We start from the raw sequence: 20,555 nt of genomic DNA, 5'->3' as shown, positions 1-20,555 counted from the left end.
ACAACTTGGATCCTAAATTCTATTTCAAAGGATATAGTTGAGGCATTCATGTATGTGAGTTCAACAAGGGATTTGTGGATGGAATTAGAAGCTCGATATGGAGAGAGCAATGGTCCATTAATCTATCAATTACAACGTGAGATCAGATTCATCATGCAAGGAAATATGTCAGTGACAAATTACTATACCAAATTAAAGAAATTGTGGGATAAGTTGGCTTGCTTGGCACCAACTCCTAGATGTACATGTGTTGGACTCTACCGCTTGTGATGCAAATAAACCTAATAAACTTTCATTAGTTCATTTTAGTTGTAACTCCAGCCTATCTTAGCAATATCATGTAATAATGATGTTTGGTATAACAGACAAGGCCATTTGTCCAAGAACTCAATGAAGTATATTTCTTCTACTACCCTGGTTTTTGCTTCTTAAAATGACATCTATAATATCTGTCCCTTAGCTAAACTTCATAGATTACCATTTCATTCCAGCAACATTCGCTCCAACTCCATCTTTGATCTTATCCATGTCGATATTTGGGGACCTTATAGGCAACACACAATCTATGGGTGTCAATTTATTCTCACTATTGTTGATGATTTTAGTAGAGCAACTTGTACATTTCTAATGAGACACGAGACTCTATACCCTACAAAAATTTTGCATCTTGTTCAGACACAATTTCACAAGAGAATAAAGTGGGTGAGATCATATAATGGCTGAAATTTCTCAATGAGCAATGTCAAAATTCTTTCATATCCCCGGGATCATTCAACAAAAGAGTTTCACGTATACACCACAGCAAAATGGAGCAGTGGACCGTAAGCCTAGGCATCTTCTAGAGGTGTTATGTTTCAGGTTTTACTTCCTAGGAAATTTTTAGGTGATGCCATTCTTTCAACTACTTATCTCATAAATAATTTCCACTCTCCTCTTCTTAATTGTAAAACACCATTTCACATTCAATACAACAAGCCAACCTTGTATGAACACCTTAAAACATTTAGTTGTCTTTATTTTGTTGTCAATAAATCCAAATTTGATAGGCTTGCCTCTAAATGTATCTTCCTGGGTTACCCCCTGGTCAAAAAGCAATATAAAGTCTATGATCTCGAATCTTACCACAAATTTGTGTCTCGCGATGTTAAATTCCTTGAATATGTGTTTCCTTTTGCTCATGTTAATCCTACTCCTGCTCACTGTCCATTGTCAAATATTCCACTTGCCGCAAATGCTGTTGACCCCACACCACCGATAAATTTATCTCCACCTAAACCATCTCTCCTACCTTCTTCCCATTCTAATTCTACTACTATCCCTTACAGAGAACCTAGACGGTCACTGAGGGACCATCAGCAACTATCTTCGCTTAATGACTTTGTATGTCATATAGATGATCGTGCCTCTACACCAACTCACAGAAACTTTACCTCTACATCCTTGAAATTTATGGCATCAATATCTGTTTTGCAGGAACCATGGACTTCTAAGCAGGCTTCTATTAGTACCCTATAAGTGAATGCTATCAACCAAAAGCTTATAGCCTTTGAGAACAATGACATGGACGTTGGTCCTTTGCCTAAAGGGGAGAAGACGATTGGTGGTAAGTGGGTTTTAAAGTTAAATGGAAATATGATTATTCTATTGATCGATACAAAACCTGACTAGTGGCCAAGGGCTACACCCAGATTGATTACACTGAGAGCTTCTCACCAATTGCTAAAGTTGTTATGGTGCGCTTCGCTTGGCTGTTCCTATAGACTTTCAATGGCCCGTGCACCAGATTGATATAAATAACGACTTTCTTCACGGTCATTTGCAAGAACAAATTTATATGACCGCGCCTAAAGGTTATGTTGTTGATCCAGGCCATGTTTGCCGCCTAAAACGCTCATTGTATGGTTTGAAAGTAGGATTCCGATAAATGGATCGAGAATTCTCCAACCAAATTGTCTGTTTGGTTTTCGTCCTCCTACCCATGAATATTGCATTTTCATCAAACGTATCGACTGATGATTGCATTGGACTTTTGGTCTATGTCGATGACTTTCTCGTTATGGTCCTTACAGAAGAATTGATCTCTCAGGTTAAGGTCTATCTTGACGATATTTTTGCTATCAAGGATGAATTTGCTTTGGCTCCAAATTGTGGGATCTGCTCACGGCACCTCCATTATGCTGTCCAAGTAATCTTTGATATTATTACTGATTGTGGGCTTCAGCAGGCACTTTCCGCTGCTACTCCTTTGCCACAGGGCATGAAATTACATTCTCATACTAATGCTTACTTGAATGGTCCTAAACCTTATCCCTAGTTAGTGAGGTGTTTGCTCTATTTCAGCTTCACGCGCCTTCATATTTAACATGGCATTCAACAACTTAGCCAATTCCTCCAAAATTCATGTGAGGCTCACTGGTTTGCGGTGCTGCATTTGGTTTGCTATTTCAAAGGGTCTCCTACTAAAGACCTTCTCTTTCCTTCCTATCTTGTAACCTACTATATTGCGGATTGGCGTTCTTGTGTGGATTCGCACCGTTCTCTGACTAGGTTTTGCATTTTTCTTGGAGATGCCCTTTTTTCTTGGAAAATGAAGAGCAGTGTACAGTTTCTCGATCCTCTGCTGAGGCCGAATATCATAGCATGGGGCCTACTATCTGCGAATTCAAGTGGATCTCTTATATCCTTTGTGATTTTGGGATTGTTGTCCTACGCCCATTCCTTTGCATTGCGATAATCCGACCGCCTTACATATCACGGCCAACAAGGTGTCTGATGAATGAACCAAGCACTTGGACATTGACGGTCACATTGTCCGTGATTGTTACCAAGAAGGGCTTCCATGTTGCAAACAACTTGCTTACATGTTTAACAAAATTCTTTTGGGAGCTACCTTCGATTGTTTGTTGTGCAAGTAGGGTTTGATCTCCGGTGATTGACATTCAACTTCTGGGGAGGATGTTGGAAATGATGGTGATGGCCATGAAAGTTCAACCATAGTATAGCATCTCCAGGATCCAGGCTGAAGAAAGAGGAAGACGCGCTATCCATACAACATGTTTTTTATATTTGAAAATGCATTTCTCATGCATATATAGTTTTTATGTCCCACTGTTAATTTTGACAGGTGTTCAAGTTGGTTGGGGTTAGTTAGGTAGTTAGTTAGTTATACATTTTTACCGCTGCTTTTGGATCTAAACTTACAGACAAGCTCCCTTGAGTTCACTTCTGAGTAGTGATGGCAACGGGGCAAGTCTGGTGCGGGTTTGTCCTTGCCTGGACCCAAACCTTCCCCTCTTCGTATACCCCGAACCCGTACCCTGCCTCGCCTGGAAAAATCCCGACCCTGCCCCATCCCCTTAAAAGCCCAACCCCGCCAAACCCGTCCTACAAGCCCACCCCATTTCGCATGATTTTAATTTTTTATTTATTTAATTAAATAATATCAGTTTCAATTTAATAATTTAAAACTACACACTCTTCACACGGAATTCACGTTGACGCCGCGGCCGACGAGGATGAAGACGATATGGTGGCGGGGATAGACGGCGGCGAGTTGGGGAATGTTGTTGACGAACATGGAGGGCAGGCGAACAGCATCAACACTACAGCGACTGATGAAAGATTGGACGGGGAAGATGCGCCGACGATTAATCAGTCCCCCATGGAGTTTCAGTTTGCAGATTTTATTGTTTTGGCCAATAGAGTAATCGACAAAGGGGTTGACGAATTTGTTCGCGCACTGAATGATCTCCACTTCCGTTGGATAGCGAAATATGGAGAAGGCAACAGGAATTCGCAGGAGCTGCTGTTTTGCCGTTTGGTGCGCTTGACGGCTAAACAGGCGGTGGAGCATCCTCCTTGCTTGGCGTCGTCGCTGCAGATCGCTAAAAATAGGACTACTGCAGATTTGAATCTGAGGGTCTCTATAGTGCTGCTAGCGGCGCGAGCTGAAATGGCCATGGTTGCGCAAGCAATTACTCCTAGCCCAGATCGGATACAGAGCATTGGAGAACCGGAGATGATGATGATGATCCCTGCTGCGAATACTGCAGCCACTGCACAGATGGCGACGGCGACTGGATGGGCTGGAACTGCTAAAACCGCCACTGCAGCAGTTTCGGCAGCGTTACTTTAATTGCCGAAACTGCCTACTGCCAATGCTATTTCTATTGATGCTGCGCCAGTGTACGTGACTGCAGCTGCCACATCACAATTACCGACATCTTCGCCCACCGGAATCTTCGTCGTTAATGTGCCACTGCAACCTTGTTCGAACTTCATGAATTATTACGATAAAATTACCAATATTTTCCATTATTCGACTTGGAAAATATTGACTTATGTTCCACCTATGATGAAAAATGGTGAAATTATTGTACGACCCACGATGGATATGGTTCGAGATGGTTCACGTCGCTGGAATGCGAGAGCAGTGGGTTATTTTTTGGGCAAAAGACCGTATTTTCATCACGTAAAGGACTACGTCAAATCTATTTGGCCATTGTTAACAGAAGTCACGGCCATGGCAAATGGATTTTTCTTCTTTCGATTCAAAACTATAGTGGCAATGGAAGAAGTTCTAGAGGGCGGACCATGGTTGTTCCAAGGACAACCAATTGTATTGCAGAAATGGGAGTCGGGCGTGCTCCTACGTAAGCTGAAACATACGCAAGGCCGAGTTTGGAATAAACTTCGACACTTGTCAGTTTAATTGTGGACTAATGATGGCTTGAGTACGGTTGCAAGTGGCATTGGACGACCTCTTTATCCGGATGCGATCACACGCGCATGCATGAGGCTGGATTTTGCTCGTGTATGTGTCATGCTTGACATCAATGCCAAATTCCCGAAGCATTTGGTTATTATGTCACCAACAGAGAAAGGTGGAGAAATTGCATGTAAGGTTGACGTAGAATACGAGTGGCTGCCCCCTAAATGCACCACTTGCATGAGCCCCGGACATGCCATGAAGGATTTCCCTTCCATGAAAGTACCAAAGCCGCCGATCAATATTTACGTGCAGAAGGCACGAGTGCAGCCGCCCATAGCTGAATCGGGTAAGGGTATGGAGGAAGACAAAAATAACTCATGTGGATATATTAATCAGCAGCCTATTGTATCTGATACTCCGAGTACCCCTGTCGCACAAGGAGTCAACGAAGGAAGGAACAAGGGTAAGGAGTTAGTCATCTTTAAAAGGTTATACCCCTTCATCAAGCACTACAAAAAAATGAGGAATTTGGCATGGGTGAGGAAACTATTTCAAAACCCATTCCATATTAGAACAGGCTTTGAAAGGATATTGATAGATGACGTCATGATCCACATTTTTTCGAGTTATAATTTTGGGACGGCCAAACTATTTCAACATGTGTTCCAAGCTAACAATTACAAAATCCATTCCGAAGACCGGTCTAAAATAGTAAAAGTTAATGCTTGGAACTCTATTTGAAACACATTATTAGAATTAGGGACGGCTTGCAAAACTGTTCCTATCTGTGTCATAATAGATCTCCAAAAAATGATAGTTAGAAAATCTATTCCAGAATGAGGTACAATTTAGAATGATTTTAGTACACACTTAATAAATTATGCTTAAAACCGTTCCAAATTATAAGTTTTACTTAAGAAGTAATGTGTTTTAAAAACCATTCGAAAATTCGCTACAGATTGGAACGTTTTTTAGTGTATTTTGTGGACAATTTGCAAAATAATATTCTCACACAAATAAAATTATTTTTCAAAGCAAAAAATAATATCTTTCTATTTAGGAACGGTCCAAAAATAAACAAACTATTCTGAACACCATTCCAACTTTGAACGCACTTAAAAAAACCGTTCCTAAATACATTACAATGTCATAAATAAAAAATGAGGGACAAAATTTAGGAACAATTAATTTATTCTAACTGTTCCAAAATTAATTTCAAAAAAATTAATTTCACTCCAAATGAAAAGTGGAGGAAAAATCAAACTTAGGAACGATTTTTAAATATTTGATCGTTCCTAAGATGAATTTAAATAAAATCGTGCATAAATGTATAAACTATCTGTTCCTAAAATGATTAACAAAAAATGTTCCTAAATAAGTTCTAAAACCGTTCCTAAATATGTCCACAGATTCCTCGTTCACTTCCCAATTGCGATATCTCAACATCCGGGTCCCTAATAAATTCCAAACTTAAACGCATAACAATACTTTCCATATGTGAACATATCTAGTGATCTGATCTAAAATCACATGGTCTGATGGACAGTTGCATCATTTTTAGCCCTATTGATTGTGTATCAGATATGATATCTCAGTACTTGTATAACAAAAATGTCCAAAACTTCATCGGATATAGTATTTTTTTCAATTTAGTAATATCTAACGATCTGATTAAAATTTTACCGGTGTTATTAGGCGATCCAAGTACAACAGTATAAGATGATACTTATATCTATGTAAGACTAACAATCTTATATATCCAATTATACTTGATCTTCTAAACATGTATCAATTTAATTCAATGTATTATATGTTTCTGATGGCCTTAATTAATTTATGGTCTACTTATTCTGATCATTAATATGTCTAAGACGGTTTTTTCTATATTTTTTATTTTCTTGATTTTTTTGGAAACATAATTTTGGCGCACAATAGGAACGGTTTTGTTAAAAATGCTTCAATACGACGGTTTTGAATTAAACGACATCGTTTTTATTTTTAGGAACGGTTTTAAAAATAGGAAGAGTTATTGTTAAAAATGCCTGTCAACTGAAACGGCATCGTTTTGGTTATTCAGAACGGTTTATGGAGCGGATTTAAAAAAAAAAATCATTCCAAAGCTCATTCCAAAAATTAATATACATACAATATTTAACAAATTTTTCTTTCTCTTCTTCCTTTCTCTCCCTCACTCTCTTCCTCTCTCTCTTTCCCTGACCCCCCAACCCCTCGCCTCCCCTCGCCGTCGGCCGCCGTCAACTGCCGTCACTAGTAGAGGTAAGTGATCGATTTTTTTCCCCCTATTTTTGTGATCCCCCCCCCCCCAATTCTTTTTCATTTTTCCTCCCCTAGTTTTCTTCTTTTCCCCGAACTTTACCTCATTTTCCCTCTCCATGTTCTGAAAATATTTCATACATGTTTGACAAAAAAAAATTGAAAATATTTTCAAAATATATTTCTGAAAATATTTTTGAACATACTGTCAGAAAATATAACTGAAATTTTTTTGTAATTTTTAGAATCATTTTTGTATTTTCTGTAAATTTACCAATTTTTAATCTTCTGAAAGTTTTAATACATTTATATAATTTAAAAAAAATCGAAAACTTTATGCAATTTTAATTTTTCTTAATTTTCTGAATTTTTTTCAAAAAAATTGTAAATTTTATAAATATTTCTAATAATTTTCTGTATTTTTTTTAAATTTTTGGTAATTTTGATCATTTTCTGTAATTATTAAAAATTGTAATAATTTTTTATAATTTTAAAAGTATTTAATTTTTTTGTAAAAAAATTTAACAATTTTTTGCTCATTTTTAACATTTTTCATAATTTTCTATTTTTTAAAAAATTTATGCAATTATTGTGTAATTTATTGTATAGTGTAATTATTTGTGAAATTTACTATATAATTCTGTAATTTACGCAACTTTTTGTGTGTATTGTATCATATTGCTTAAATTTTTTGTGAAATTTATTGTATAAATGTGCAATTTATTGTATAATTAAGCTAATTGATGTAATATTATTTTTTACATGACATTGGCCCAATATTTTCAATAAAATAAATTTACATCATAATGTAAATAATCACAAAAACTAGACCAATATTTCCAATAATAACATTATTGCATCATAATGTAAATAATCAAAAAAATTACACCAATATTCCCAATAATAATAGTTTTACATCATAATGTAAGTAATCACAAAAAATTAGACCAATATTCCTAATTGTAACATTTTTACATCATAATGTAAATAATCACAAAAGTTAGACCAATATATAACCTCAATAATAATATTTTTATATCATAATATAAATAATCACAAATATTAGACCAATATGTAATCCTAATAATAATATCTTTACATCACAAAGTAAATAATCACAAAAATTAGACCATCGCATAATCTCAATAATAACATTTTGACATCATAATGTAAATAATCACAAAAATTAGACCAATATATAATTCAATAATAAAATTTTGACATCATAATGTAAATAATCATAAAAAATTAGACAAACATATAACCCCAATAATAACATTTTTACATCACAATGTAAATAATCATAAAAATTAGACCACTATATAATCCCAATAATAACATTATTTAAATAATAATGTAAATAATCACACAAATTAGATCAATATTTCCAATAATAATCTTTTTGCACCATAATGTAAATAATCACAAAAATTAGACCAATTTATAATCCCAATAATAATATTATTTAAATAATAATGTAAATAATCACAAAAATTAGACCAATATGTATTCCCAATAATAATATTATTTACATAAAAATGTCAATAATCACAAAATTAGAAAATATTCTCAATAATAATATTTTTACATAGTAATGTCAATAATCACAAAATTAGACCAATAGTCCTAATATAATATTATTTACAAAATAATGTCAACAATATCAATATTAATGTAATATATCAAATTAAAATACAGTTACATAATCATTAGAAATAGAAAACAAATTGAGGACAATAGTTCTAATAATTGATAATTATTTCAAAATATATAATTTTTTTGTAATTACGTATAAACATATCATACATTCCTGTTTAGCCCATCAAGTGAATTCTGCCAATAGAACTAGTTAAGTTTATCCATCTTCATCTGTGAACAAAAGACAATGTTGATAAATAAGATGCTAACAGTTTTTTCCTTCTACAGAAGACAGAGCTCGGTCGGCAACCCAAGCAGATGGAGTTATTTGAAAGGTGCTACGAGAGAAAGGAGGACTGCGGCTGAGGTGGTGGTGAGTAGATTATTAATATTATTTTTTTTATAAAAATTCATTCTTGGTTAAAAGTACTAATAATTTATTTGTTTTACAGAAGACGTTCCAAAACCGCCTCCGACAAACCCTCGGGCCTCAAATCAGGACGATATGGACGTTGTTGACAAGGAGGGGTTAGATTAAGTTTTAAATTTTTTGTTTTATTTTTGTAATTAGATAATTCCATATTAATATAATATTTTCCTTATTTATTCATGTTTCATACTACATTTCATTATTTCATATTTATTTAATTAATTAAATTTATAAATATAATTAATTAAAATTTTATTAAATTAATTTAATTATATATTAAAATTTATTGAAATATATAAATTATTTATTTATTATAATTTATGAAATATATGAATAAATTATAAAATATAAATAAATTAAAAAATTAGGAACGGTTTTAGTAATGGTAAAGAAATGTTACAAATCTAACTAAATGACCGTTCCAAAAACCATTACTAAAACAGTTTTAAACATGTTCCTAAACTTCATTGATCATTCCAAATACCATGCTAAAACCATTTCAAATAAGTGTTCCTAAATAGTGGTTGACCGTTCCTAATACCAGTGTTATTTCACTTTTATGTATGTGTTCCAAATCAGAGAGACCGTTCCTAATAGCATTACTAAAACAGTTTTACATACGTGTTCCTAAATAAGACTAACTGTTCTTAAAACCGTTCCAATTAAAAAATAATAATTTTTTTGACAAATTCAATATTATGAATGATTTTCATAGAGTGTTACAATTCTCGTCCCAAATAGGAACGCCTTGCTCGAGCAGTTCCTAAAATTTTATAACGCCATTTGTAAGGTCGAATTTTCAACTGTTACAAAATCGTTCCAAAAATGGCTCCAAATAAATTTGGTGTCCTGCAAACCGTTCCAAAGACAAAAAAACAGTTCCTAAACCCATTCTAAATCCTGCCTTTTTTGTAGTCGAGATTTAATTGTATGTTTAATCATATTTTTTGATTTTTCATGCTTGCGTCGCGCTTCCCGTTCTGATCCACTCCCTACAGAACAAAATGAGCCAACACAGAATGTGGGTGAGAAAATAAAAAGATCTCGACACCAACGCCACCAACACAATTGTGGAAAATGACGATATTTTTAATATTTATATTTGATGTAACATCTATAACAATTGATTATAATTTTTAACATTAATTATAATTAAAAAGCATATAAAAGTTAGAATTAAATAATTTTAATATGTAATAATAATAATTAATATTTTTTAAAAATAAATATAAAAAATTGAGTCGTGGATCGACCCCTTTTTGTCGGCATTGTCCATAACTTGTAATAGAATTGTTATGCTTTTTAAGAGAATAATATTTTTATTAAAAATTTGTTTTTTGTAACATAAAAGTAAATAAGCCGAATAGAGACAGTATCAGGAAGAATATACGCAGTAAATGAATTGGGATGAATAGCAATTTATCTTCTGTAATATTAAAAATGAGCACATTACCCCCTTACAAAAAAAAATATAGCAATTTACCCCCCTGTACTTTTTAAAAATCATAAGGCGGTAAATTGTTGTATTTTAAAAAATATAAAGAAGTAAACCGAAATTTATTTTTTCATAAGAGGGTAATTTGCACATTTGCAATATCAAAAAGCGGTTGCTTGCATTTTTCCCAAATGAATTGTGTTCTCTTAGATTCATATAATCCTCAACTTATAAGTGTGTACAAAAGGAGTCCTACTGCCACCCAAAGTTGGGAGACTACAAATATTATATGGGATAAGATTCATCTAGAAAGAGTGATCACAACCAAAACTTTGGGAGACTATAAAACTCAATCAAATATGGATGTATATCGAATACTAAGCATTGTGCGGGCGGCAAAGGAAACCGTTAAGCATATATATCCTAGCGATTGTTCTATTGCTAGATTAATTTGGGCACTCTCAAATCTGCCGTCGTAGCATTTGTTGGAGTTGATGGGGGGTCCTGCTGATTGGATTTCAAGTTGCTTTGAGCTGCTGAATATTGTGGAGTAGTCAAGGTTCCTTACGAATTGCTGGGCTATGTGGTATAATAGGAATAAAATGGTTATGTAAAAACCAAATTGCAGGACCCATTATGCATGGTGCAAGGGGCGTATGTGTGGCTCCATCAATATCAAGAGAAGAAGGCAATAAAATTTGTTGGGTTTTTTTATGGCCCATTGATCCCTTAAGCAATAGCCTACAATGTCGGCACACTAGGCATGACCCACAATCCAACCCTAACTCGGTAACCCAACCCAACTTCCAATATATATATATATTGTATGTCCCTAACCCTGATCATTTAGTTGCTTCTCCCTTATATCTCTTGCGCCACTGAAATGACTTTCTCTCCTCTCTCTCTGTATCTAAAATCCTCCATGGATTTCCTTGTCTCTACTTCCTTCTTCTGCCGTCTTTTGGAAGGAAGCTTTCCAAAACCAATCCAATGGCTTTTAGGAAAGTTTCCTCAACTTCCATACACTGTCTCTTCTGGACCCATATATATACCTTTGTCTCTTTTTGGTTTAAGAACACAACATCTATATTCACTTCTAAAAGCTTTTGAATAAACACTATTAGTGGGTCTTTGTGACTAAAGGAAACCGAAATCTTTGTGACATTACTACTGGGTCTCTGTGACCAAAGGAAACGAGGTCGTTGTGATCTGTTGAGTCGGTTGATAGTGAGGTAGTCGTGGGCTCAATCTTGTGTGGTTTAAAGTCTCTGTGACGATCTACAGGCATTTGTTGGCCGCTTTGGATCTGATTCTATCTGAGCCTACTGCTTCATTTCATTAATATAATCTGTTTATATTTCTGCATTTATATTCGGTTTGTATTTTAAGGAGGTTTGTACTCCGTATTATTGTAATAGTTTATTAGAATTTTGAGGTTGCCACTCTATAGTGGCATCAGAGCCTCGTCTCTAAAATTCGGCTCCTGGTGGTGGTAACGTTTTTTAAATCCCTCCTGTTTTATTTTCACAATTTTCTTTCAGTCGATATTACTGTTATTATTAGCTGTAGTAAATCCCCCTAAACTCTCACTTGGCCGGTCTCCTGAGGACATCGGGTGTCTAGTCCGGACATAAGTTGGAAGCCTCGGCTATATTAACACTTATTGCTATTATATCTTTGTGATATATATTTTTGCGATTTGTTCGATTTTTGTGATATATATTTCTGCGATTGTTCGATCTTTGTGATATATATTTCTATGATTTGTTCGATTATTATATCTTTGTGATATCTATCTCTGCGATTTGTTCGCCTTTGGAACTCAAGCTATATTTTATTAATCCGCTGCAAAATTTTCTGCGATTTGTTCGCCTCAAATTTGTGTCTCTGTCATTTGTTGAAATTTGTGATTGGTGAGATTATTATTATCATAATTGTGATTATTGTTTTTATTGAGATAATTGTAATTATTGTGATTATTGAGATATAAATCCAAGCATTATTATTATTGTGAATCATTCTGCGAATTTGGGCCATTCTTTGTGATAATTCTTGAAAACTTTTCTAAAGACATTTCCTACCCTTTGTTTTTTCATTTTTGTGAATTTTGTTTCTAAAGAATTGTGCCAAAAAAAATTCAATGTGTTAAATTTTCCTTTTTGAAAATTCAAATTTGTTAAAAATTATTTTCTAAAATCCTTCTTATATGGCCGGTTATAATCTCCAACTTTTCAATGAAAAAAGTGATTTTTCGATTTGGCAACAAAAAATGAAAGGAATTTTGATCCAACAAAAAATTTTCAGGGCCATAGATGGCAAATATTCTGATAACATTTCTGAAGAAAAAATGTTGGAAAATGATGAGTATGCGTATTCTTTGATTATATTAAATCTGTCTGAATTTGTGTTTAGAAAAGTTGGTAAATAAAATTCTGCAAGAGCTTTATGGGAAAAATTAGAAGAGCTTTACACTGAGACTTCCCTCCCGAGTAAACTGTTTTTGCTTGAGAAATTTTTTAGATACAAGCTTGATTTGTCCAAAGACATTGATGAGAATGAGACATAGCGAGCTACCAGTTTCGCCATCTACCCCGATAAGTTCGTCATATATTTGATGTTGAATCTTGATTATGTGCTTAGTTTGTTTGAAATTATTATGATTTCGTATAAATATTTTGTAGGTTTAGTCTCATATCCATAATATTAGTTGGTCAGCTTTCTTTCTACACACTTGTATGTTTAAGGCAACCTATGTTAAATTAAATATCATTGTAATTCTGTTGTTGATGTTTTATAAGGATATTTTCATTCCTATGCGATAGTTACACAACTTTCCCAATAATTATTAGTATATATAAAGCATTGTATGTTTATGTCAAGATAATTATTATTTTTTACGTATGTTAAAGGAGAAGATTGTTCCTATTAAATTGGTTAAACAACTTTCTGTAATAATGTTTGTGTTTAAAAGTTTAAATAAACATCCGCTAAATTCTTCGGACTATCTAGCTACTCTATAAATTATTTAGGGAAGTTCCATTCTTATGACATGATAACTTTCTCATTGAAGATAATAAATTTAGTTTGGATAAATAAATTTACATGTCAAATATATTGTATTTCTTTTAGTATTGCAAATAGTAGATGATGTCATGTTTTTTCCTTTATTCGCGGTTATAAACGCATGTATCTTGTTAGCTCTCAGAGTGAAAATCAAAGAGTCATTTTGGAAAATTAAGTAGGTTTAGGTATCTAATATTACAGAGAGAATTAACGTATTTGTGTGTTGGGAACAATTTGTCAATGAAAAGCAAACTAGACATGGTGACATGATATAAAACTTTGGAATACTATATGTTGGTATTCCAAAATTCTTTAATCTTTTTGGATGCTTGATCATGTATGCTAACACTATTGATTGTTTTGGTATATCTAGTTTTAGTTAGACCATTTGTTTGATTTAAGCATTGAGATAATGTTGTCAGGAAAAAAGAAGACTAAGGAACCTAGGTTCAAACGGCTCAAGAAGAAGTTTGATGTTGAGTTTGATCAAAATGATGGGTTCATCGAGAGTGAAGCTGTTGGCAGCCATGACTGTGAACTGAAGGAAAACGAAGATGTAATTGAGGCAAGTTATCAACAACGAAGGTAACATGGATAACTGATTATAACTTTGTAATAAGTTTCTTATGTGGATTATTTTTCTTAAATTTATCTTCTTTGTTCAAAAACAATAATTTCTTTAACTTTGTTATGTTCCATTTCGAGTCGCATTCAACAACTTCTTATTTATTGGTGTTTCTTAATTTTCGCTTTGAATTATTCACACAAGGTGGAAAGTTGCAGTATGAGTCTAATCCTCATTGTGATGTATTTTGTATTTTGATAGAGATACAAAAATAGGTGAAGAGAAAGAAATTTCCCAACAGATGGAACCCCAAAAAGTTGGTGATGATTATGCCAAACTACGAACGAGAAAATGCTGAATGTAAGGATTTGATGGTGGTTCATGATAATGTCAAGAGTAGCGATATTGTTGGAGAGAAAGGAACACACACAACGCAGATCACGTCCGATCATTTTCAACCAAATGACTCCACAGATGCGTAAGAATGTCCTTTCCTTTGAACTCAAAACTGAAAAATGTTGTGTTTTCAATGGTAATATTGTTCATTTTGTTACCTATCTTAAAATTCCATATTGTTTATTTGTTGATTTATGAAGGCTTATGTTAAGTGATAAAGATCGATCTCAAGTGGAGATGATGGTGATTATTGATAGTCTAAAAAAATAGATGTGTTGTTGGAGATGATGGCACACACTCAGCTCAGAATGTGTGTGATCACATTCAACCGAATGACTCAACAAATATGTAAGAATTCCTTTCCCTTTGAACTCAAAATAGAAAAAGGTTTGAACTGATTTCATACATAATATAACCTTATGTTGCTGGCGATCTTTTATTCAAGTAAATCTTTATAAACTATATTTAAACACGGAAGATGATTGTGACCATGTCCTTGGTCTTGTGTTGTTAGCTGTGAAAGTGATTTGGAATCGAAGAAGGTGGATGATATAGGTGGATTGATGGGGTCTTCAGCTGAGGCTGCAAATTTGAAGAGTGTGATTGAAGTCGTGATGATAAATCAAGGACTTGATATATCTAATAAGAAGGATATACCGACAGATTATTATGAAGCAATGATTGATGCGTGAGTTTTCTTTTATCTTTGCTAGAGATGCTAAAGGTTCAATATCTCTCCAATATCATAAGATTTTAAGTGTGTGGTCTTTCAATATTCTTGAGTTAATGATGAGCAAATGTAGAGTACAGAAAGCCTGATATATGAGTTTGCAGATTTTTTTGTCAAGCACAAATTTCACTAGAGTAAAATTTGTTGTCATCTCTTTTTCTACTTGGAGTGCTGTCATTTGATTGTAGCTTTTATCATTGCAGTGATTTTAACATTGTACATGACGCACTTCCTATGGATACTAAGTCCATGTCCAAGAAGAGGACTTTGGAGAAAAAGAAAATATCTAAAATTAAAATAAATAAATCAGAAGTAAAAGTGGAAGGTAGTTCTAGTACAAGCATATGCAATATGGTTCAGAATGAAGGGAAGGGAGTTGTGTAAGAGCCAAATGAGGAAAAGGTGGTCGGGTACAAGCAGGATGATGAAGCACAGTCTTTACCGAATGAGTTGATTATTGAAGAATTGGCTAAGAGAGATCGTAAAGGAAAATTAGCTCTACGTGCGAAAATTATGCTGACATGAACGTACCTTTCTCCCACGTAGAGCTAATTTTTCTTTAGGATCTCTCTTAGCCAATTCTTCAATAATCAACCCATTCGGTAAAGACTGTGTTTCATCATCCTGCTTGTACCCGACCGCCTTTTCCTCATTTGGCTCATACATAACTACCTTCCCTTCATTCTGAACCATATTGCTGCTTTTACCAAAAATACCTTCCACTTTTACTTCTGATTTATTTATTTTACTTTTAGTTATTTTTTTTTTCTCCAAAGTCCTCTTCTTGGACTTGGACTGAGTATCCATGGGAAGTGCGTCATGTACAATGTTAAAATCACTGCAATGATAAAAGCTACAACCAAATGACAGCACTGAAAGTAGAAAAAAAGATGACAACAAATTTTACTCTAGTGAAATTTGTGCTTGACAAAAAAATCTACAAACTCATATATCAGGCTTTCTGTACTCTACATTTGCTCATCATTAACTCAAGAATATTGAAAGACCACACACTTAAAATCTTATGATATTGGAGAGACATTGAACCTTTAGCATCTCTAGAAAAGATAAAAGAAAACTCACGCATCAATCATAGCTTCATCATAATCTGTCGGTATATCCTTCTTATTAGATATATCAAGTCCTTGATTTATCATCACGACTTCAATCGCACTCTTCAAATTTGCAGCCTCAGCTGAAGACCCCATCAATCCACCTATATCATCCACCTTCTTCGATTCCAAATCACTTTCACAGCTAACAACACAAGACCAAGGACATGGTCAAATCATCTTCCGTGTTTAAATATAGTTTATAAAGATTTACTTGAATAAAAGATCGCCAGCAACATAAGGTTATATTATGTATGAAATCAGTTCAAACCTTTTTCTATTTTGAGTTGAAAGGGAAAGGCATTCTTACATATTTGTTGAGTCATTCGGTTGAATGTGATCACACACATTCTGAGCTGAGTGTGTGCCATCATCTCCAACAACACCTCTATTTTTTTAGACTATCAATAATCACCATCATCTCCTCTTGAGATTGATCCTTATCACTTAACACAAGCCTTCATAAATCAACAAATAAACAATATGAAATTTTAAGATAGGTAACAAAATGAACAATATTACCATTGAAAACACAACATTTTTCAGTTTTGAGTTCAAAGGAAAGGACATTCTTACGCATCTGTGGAGTCATTTGGTTGAAAATGATCGGACGTGATCTGCATTGTGTGTGTTCCTTTCTCTCCAACAATATCCTTACTCTTGACATTATCATGAACCACCATCAAATCCTTACATTCACCATTTTCTCGTTCGCAGTTTGGCATAATCATCACCAACTTTTTGGGGTTCCATCTGTTGGGAAATTTCTTTCTCTTCACCTATTTTTGTATCTCTATCAAAATACAAAATACATCACAATGAGGATTAGACTCATACTGCAACTTTCCACCTTGTGTGAATAATTCAAAGCGAAAATTAAGAAACACCAATAAATAAGAAGTTGTTCAATGCGCCTCGAAATGGAACATAACAAAGTTAAAGAAATTATTGTTTTTGAACAAAGAAGATAAATTTAAGAAAAATAATCCACATAAGAAATTTATTACAAAGTTATAATCAATTATCCATATTACCTTTGTTGTTGACAACTTGCCTCAATTACATCTTCGTTTTCCTTCAGTTCACAGTCATGGCTGCCAACAGGTTCATCTTTGCTCTTGATCAAACTCAACATCAAACTTCTTCTTGAGACGTTTGAACCTAGGTTCCTTAGTCTTCTTTTTTCCTGACAACATTATCTCAATGCTTAAATCAAACAAATGGTCTAACTAAAACTAGATATACCAAAACAATCAATAGTGTTAGCATACATGATCAAGCACCCAAAAAAACTAAAGAATTTTGGAATACCAGCATATAGTATTCCAGAGTTTTATATCATGTCACCATGTCTAGTTTGCTTTTCATTGACAAATTGTTCCCAACACACAAATACGTTAATTCTCTCTGTAATACTAGATACCTAAACCTACTTAATTTTTCAAAATGACTCTTTGATTTTCACTCTGAGAGCTAACAAGATACATGCGTTTATAACCGCGAATAAAGAAAAAAACATGACATCATCTACTATTTGCAATACTAAAAGAAATACAATATATTTGACATGTAAATTTATTTATCCAAACTAAATTTATTATCTTCAATGAGAAAGTTATCATGTCATAAGAATGGAACTTCCCTAAATAATTTATAGAGTAGCTAGATAGTCCGAAGAATTTAGCGGATGTTTATTTAAACTTTTAAACACAAACATTATTACAGAAAGTTGTTTAACCAATTTAATAGGAACAATCTTCTCCTTTAACATACGTAAAAAATAATAATTATCTTGACATAAACATACAATGCTTTATATATACTAATAATTATTGGGAAAGTTGTGTAAGTGTAACTATCGCATAGGAATGAAAATATCCTTATAAAACATCAACAACAGAATTACAATGATATTTAATTTAACATAGGTTGCCTTAAACATACAAGTGTGTAGAAAGAAAGCTGACCAACTAATATTATGGATATGAGACTAAACCTACAAAATATTTATACGAAATCATAATAATTTCAAACAAACTAAGCACATAATCAAGATTCAACATCAAATATATTACGAACTTATCGGGGAAGGTGGCGAAACTAGCAGCTCGCTATGTCTCATTTTCATCAATGTCTCCAACTCCAAACGACATGACTCAACTTTACATGGTACCAAAGCACACAGGATAATTGGTCTCCTCTTCCTCCCAACACTACATTGGACAATGGTCTTTTCCGTCGCATTGCCAATCCCCAAAGACGCCTAAAAGACAATAAGTATTCAACATGATATCAAGTTAATCACACACAACAATCAAACAAATATAAGAAAGAACAGTTCAATTTTGTTCTAAATAGTATTGAATATGATATCAAGTTCTATCACACACAAAAATCAAACAAATAGAATAAAAGATGGTTCAATTTTGTTATAAACAATATTCAATATGACATCAACTTTAACAAACACAAAAATCAAACAAATATAACAAGAAATGAATTCAATTTTGTTCTTAATACTGTTCAATATGTTATCAAGTGCTATCATATCATACACGAGAATAAAACAAATATAACAAAGACTATTTCAGATTTGTTCTAAGCAGTTTTGAATAAGAGATCATGCTCTATCACACACAATAATCAAAAAAATATAACAAAGAACAGTTCAATTTTGTTTTAAGCGGGGATGTGGTGGATCTTACCTGAGTAATTCGAAGTCTTTTACCATTTGAGTTAGAAAGGACACGTTGCCCAGGCTTACCTCAACTCTTCACAGAGATATATAAAGTCAAACAAACAAATAAATATTTATGAATTTTTGAATCGGGAAAGAAATCTATGTAAATTTAGTCTTGAATCTTCTCATGCATAACTCAAAACGGAAGTGTTTGTTTCGCTGATTGTTTGGAAAAGTCAAGAAAATTCAGACGACCAGTGAATCAAACAAACAACGAGATATAAAGTCAGACAAACAAAGATATATATATTCATAGGTTTCTCTAACGGGAAAGCAAGGGATGTTATTCATTCTTCAAGCTTCTTACACAAAACTGAAAATTGGAACAGTCCAACACAAACACTCAAAAGTCAAGAAAATCCACACAACAGTGGAACAAATACACAAAGACATCTTCTTTCTTCAGTAATTTTACATTGAAACATTTTCACTAACTAATGACTACAACAGTAACTCTTTTCTTTGAACAGTGAGATAACACACAAAGACATCTTCTTTCTCCAATATTTATTTTTTTAACTCATGTTAAAATTGAAACTTATTCTCTAACGACTGATGAAACTCTTATCTTCAACCATTAGTATCATTGTAATAACCCGGATCGGAAGTCCTTATGCGAAGAATTACAAATACAAAATGAAAAGAAAGAGATACGAAACTGAATATGACATACCCCCAAAAGCCATAGTAAATCGATGTGAAGTTGGAACTGCTGATCTTACTCTTAGCCCTGTTGGCCAAAATGAGTTGAGAATGTACGAACGAAGACAGAAACTCTCAGAATAAAAAACCTTCAAAGTCGGTATGCATGTCTGTGAAAAAGGAAAGGGAAGATGGGTATGATCTTGAATTCCTTCCTAGCTGCAGAGTTGTCTCTTCGTATCTCTCGCTTAATACTCTTAAATGGAACTTGGAAGCAAGCACGGGAGAGGGAGACCATCGGTATTTCTAATAATTCTTACCGCATATAAATTGAGTAGAAACAAATTAAAAACAAAGCAAGTATATATTATTTCTATTTTTAAAATTTTTTATCCAAATTAAATATAGTAGAATTAAATTAATAATATGACAAGTGTATCTTATTCATATTTTAATTTTTTTTATTCAAATTAATTTAGTATAACTAAACTAATCAGATACAAATATGATACAATTACCATATAATTAATAAAATTTCTTAAATTATATATCCATCATTCTATATATATATATATATATATATTGCCATATAATATGAGTTAAGAGATTCCAATATACTATAGTTACTGCTGCCAACTTTTGTTGTTGTGACGTAAAACGTAAAACATTTCTCTTTTGTAAATCGAGTGTTTTTTTACATTTGCAGGGTCACTTTATTCCACAATAATAAGTTAAGAAAAGACTCAAAATGGGAGTTTAACATTATGAGTAATTGTGATCTCATTTTATTTCTATTTGAAAAAATAAGATGAAATAAGT

The 20,555-nt window shown here is 33.3% G+C and overlaps 2 long non-coding RNA genes across 4 annotated transcripts; one reads left to right on the top strand and one right to left on the bottom strand.

Moving 5' to 3' along the window:
- Positions 1 to 6,862: 6,862 nt before the first annotated feature.
- LOC148788284 (uncharacterized) lies at positions 6,863 to 9,233 on the top strand. The gene is made up of 3 exons (XR_016065071.1): positions 6,863 to 6,988; positions 8,912 to 8,996; positions 9,076 to 9,233. It is a non-coding gene; the product is annotated as an uncharacterized LOC148788284 (long non-coding RNA).
- A 6,888-nt stretch (positions 9,234 to 16,121) lies between these two features.
- On the bottom strand, positions 16,122 to 20,046 carry LOC110011444 (uncharacterized). Of its 3 annotated transcripts, XR_016065251.1 has the most exons (7): positions 19,768 to 20,046; positions 19,060 to 19,125; positions 18,434 to 18,617; positions 17,389 to 17,540; positions 16,931 to 17,147; positions 16,665 to 16,812; positions 16,122 to 16,499 (listed from the first exon to the last, which is right to left on the bottom strand). It is a non-coding gene; the product is annotated as an uncharacterized LOC110011444 (long non-coding RNA). The 3 variants fall into 3 exon arrangements; XR_016065250.1 differs by having other exon boundaries at positions 19,060 to 20,046; XR_016065252.1 differs by lacking the exon at positions 19,060 to 19,125.
- Between the last annotated feature and the right edge of the window lie 509 nt (positions 20,047 to 20,555).

This window comes from Sesamum indicum, linkage group LG4 (assembly GCF_026168435.1).
Source record: "Sesamum indicum cultivar Baizhima isolate 11 linkage group LG4, ASM2616843v1, whole genome shotgun sequence".
Lineage (NCBI taxonomy): Eukaryota > Viridiplantae > Streptophyta > Magnoliopsida > Lamiales > Pedaliaceae > Sesamum > Sesamum indicum.
Note: the sequence above shows the minus strand (reverse complement) of the source record. Positions and strands in the feature narration are given on the sequence as shown.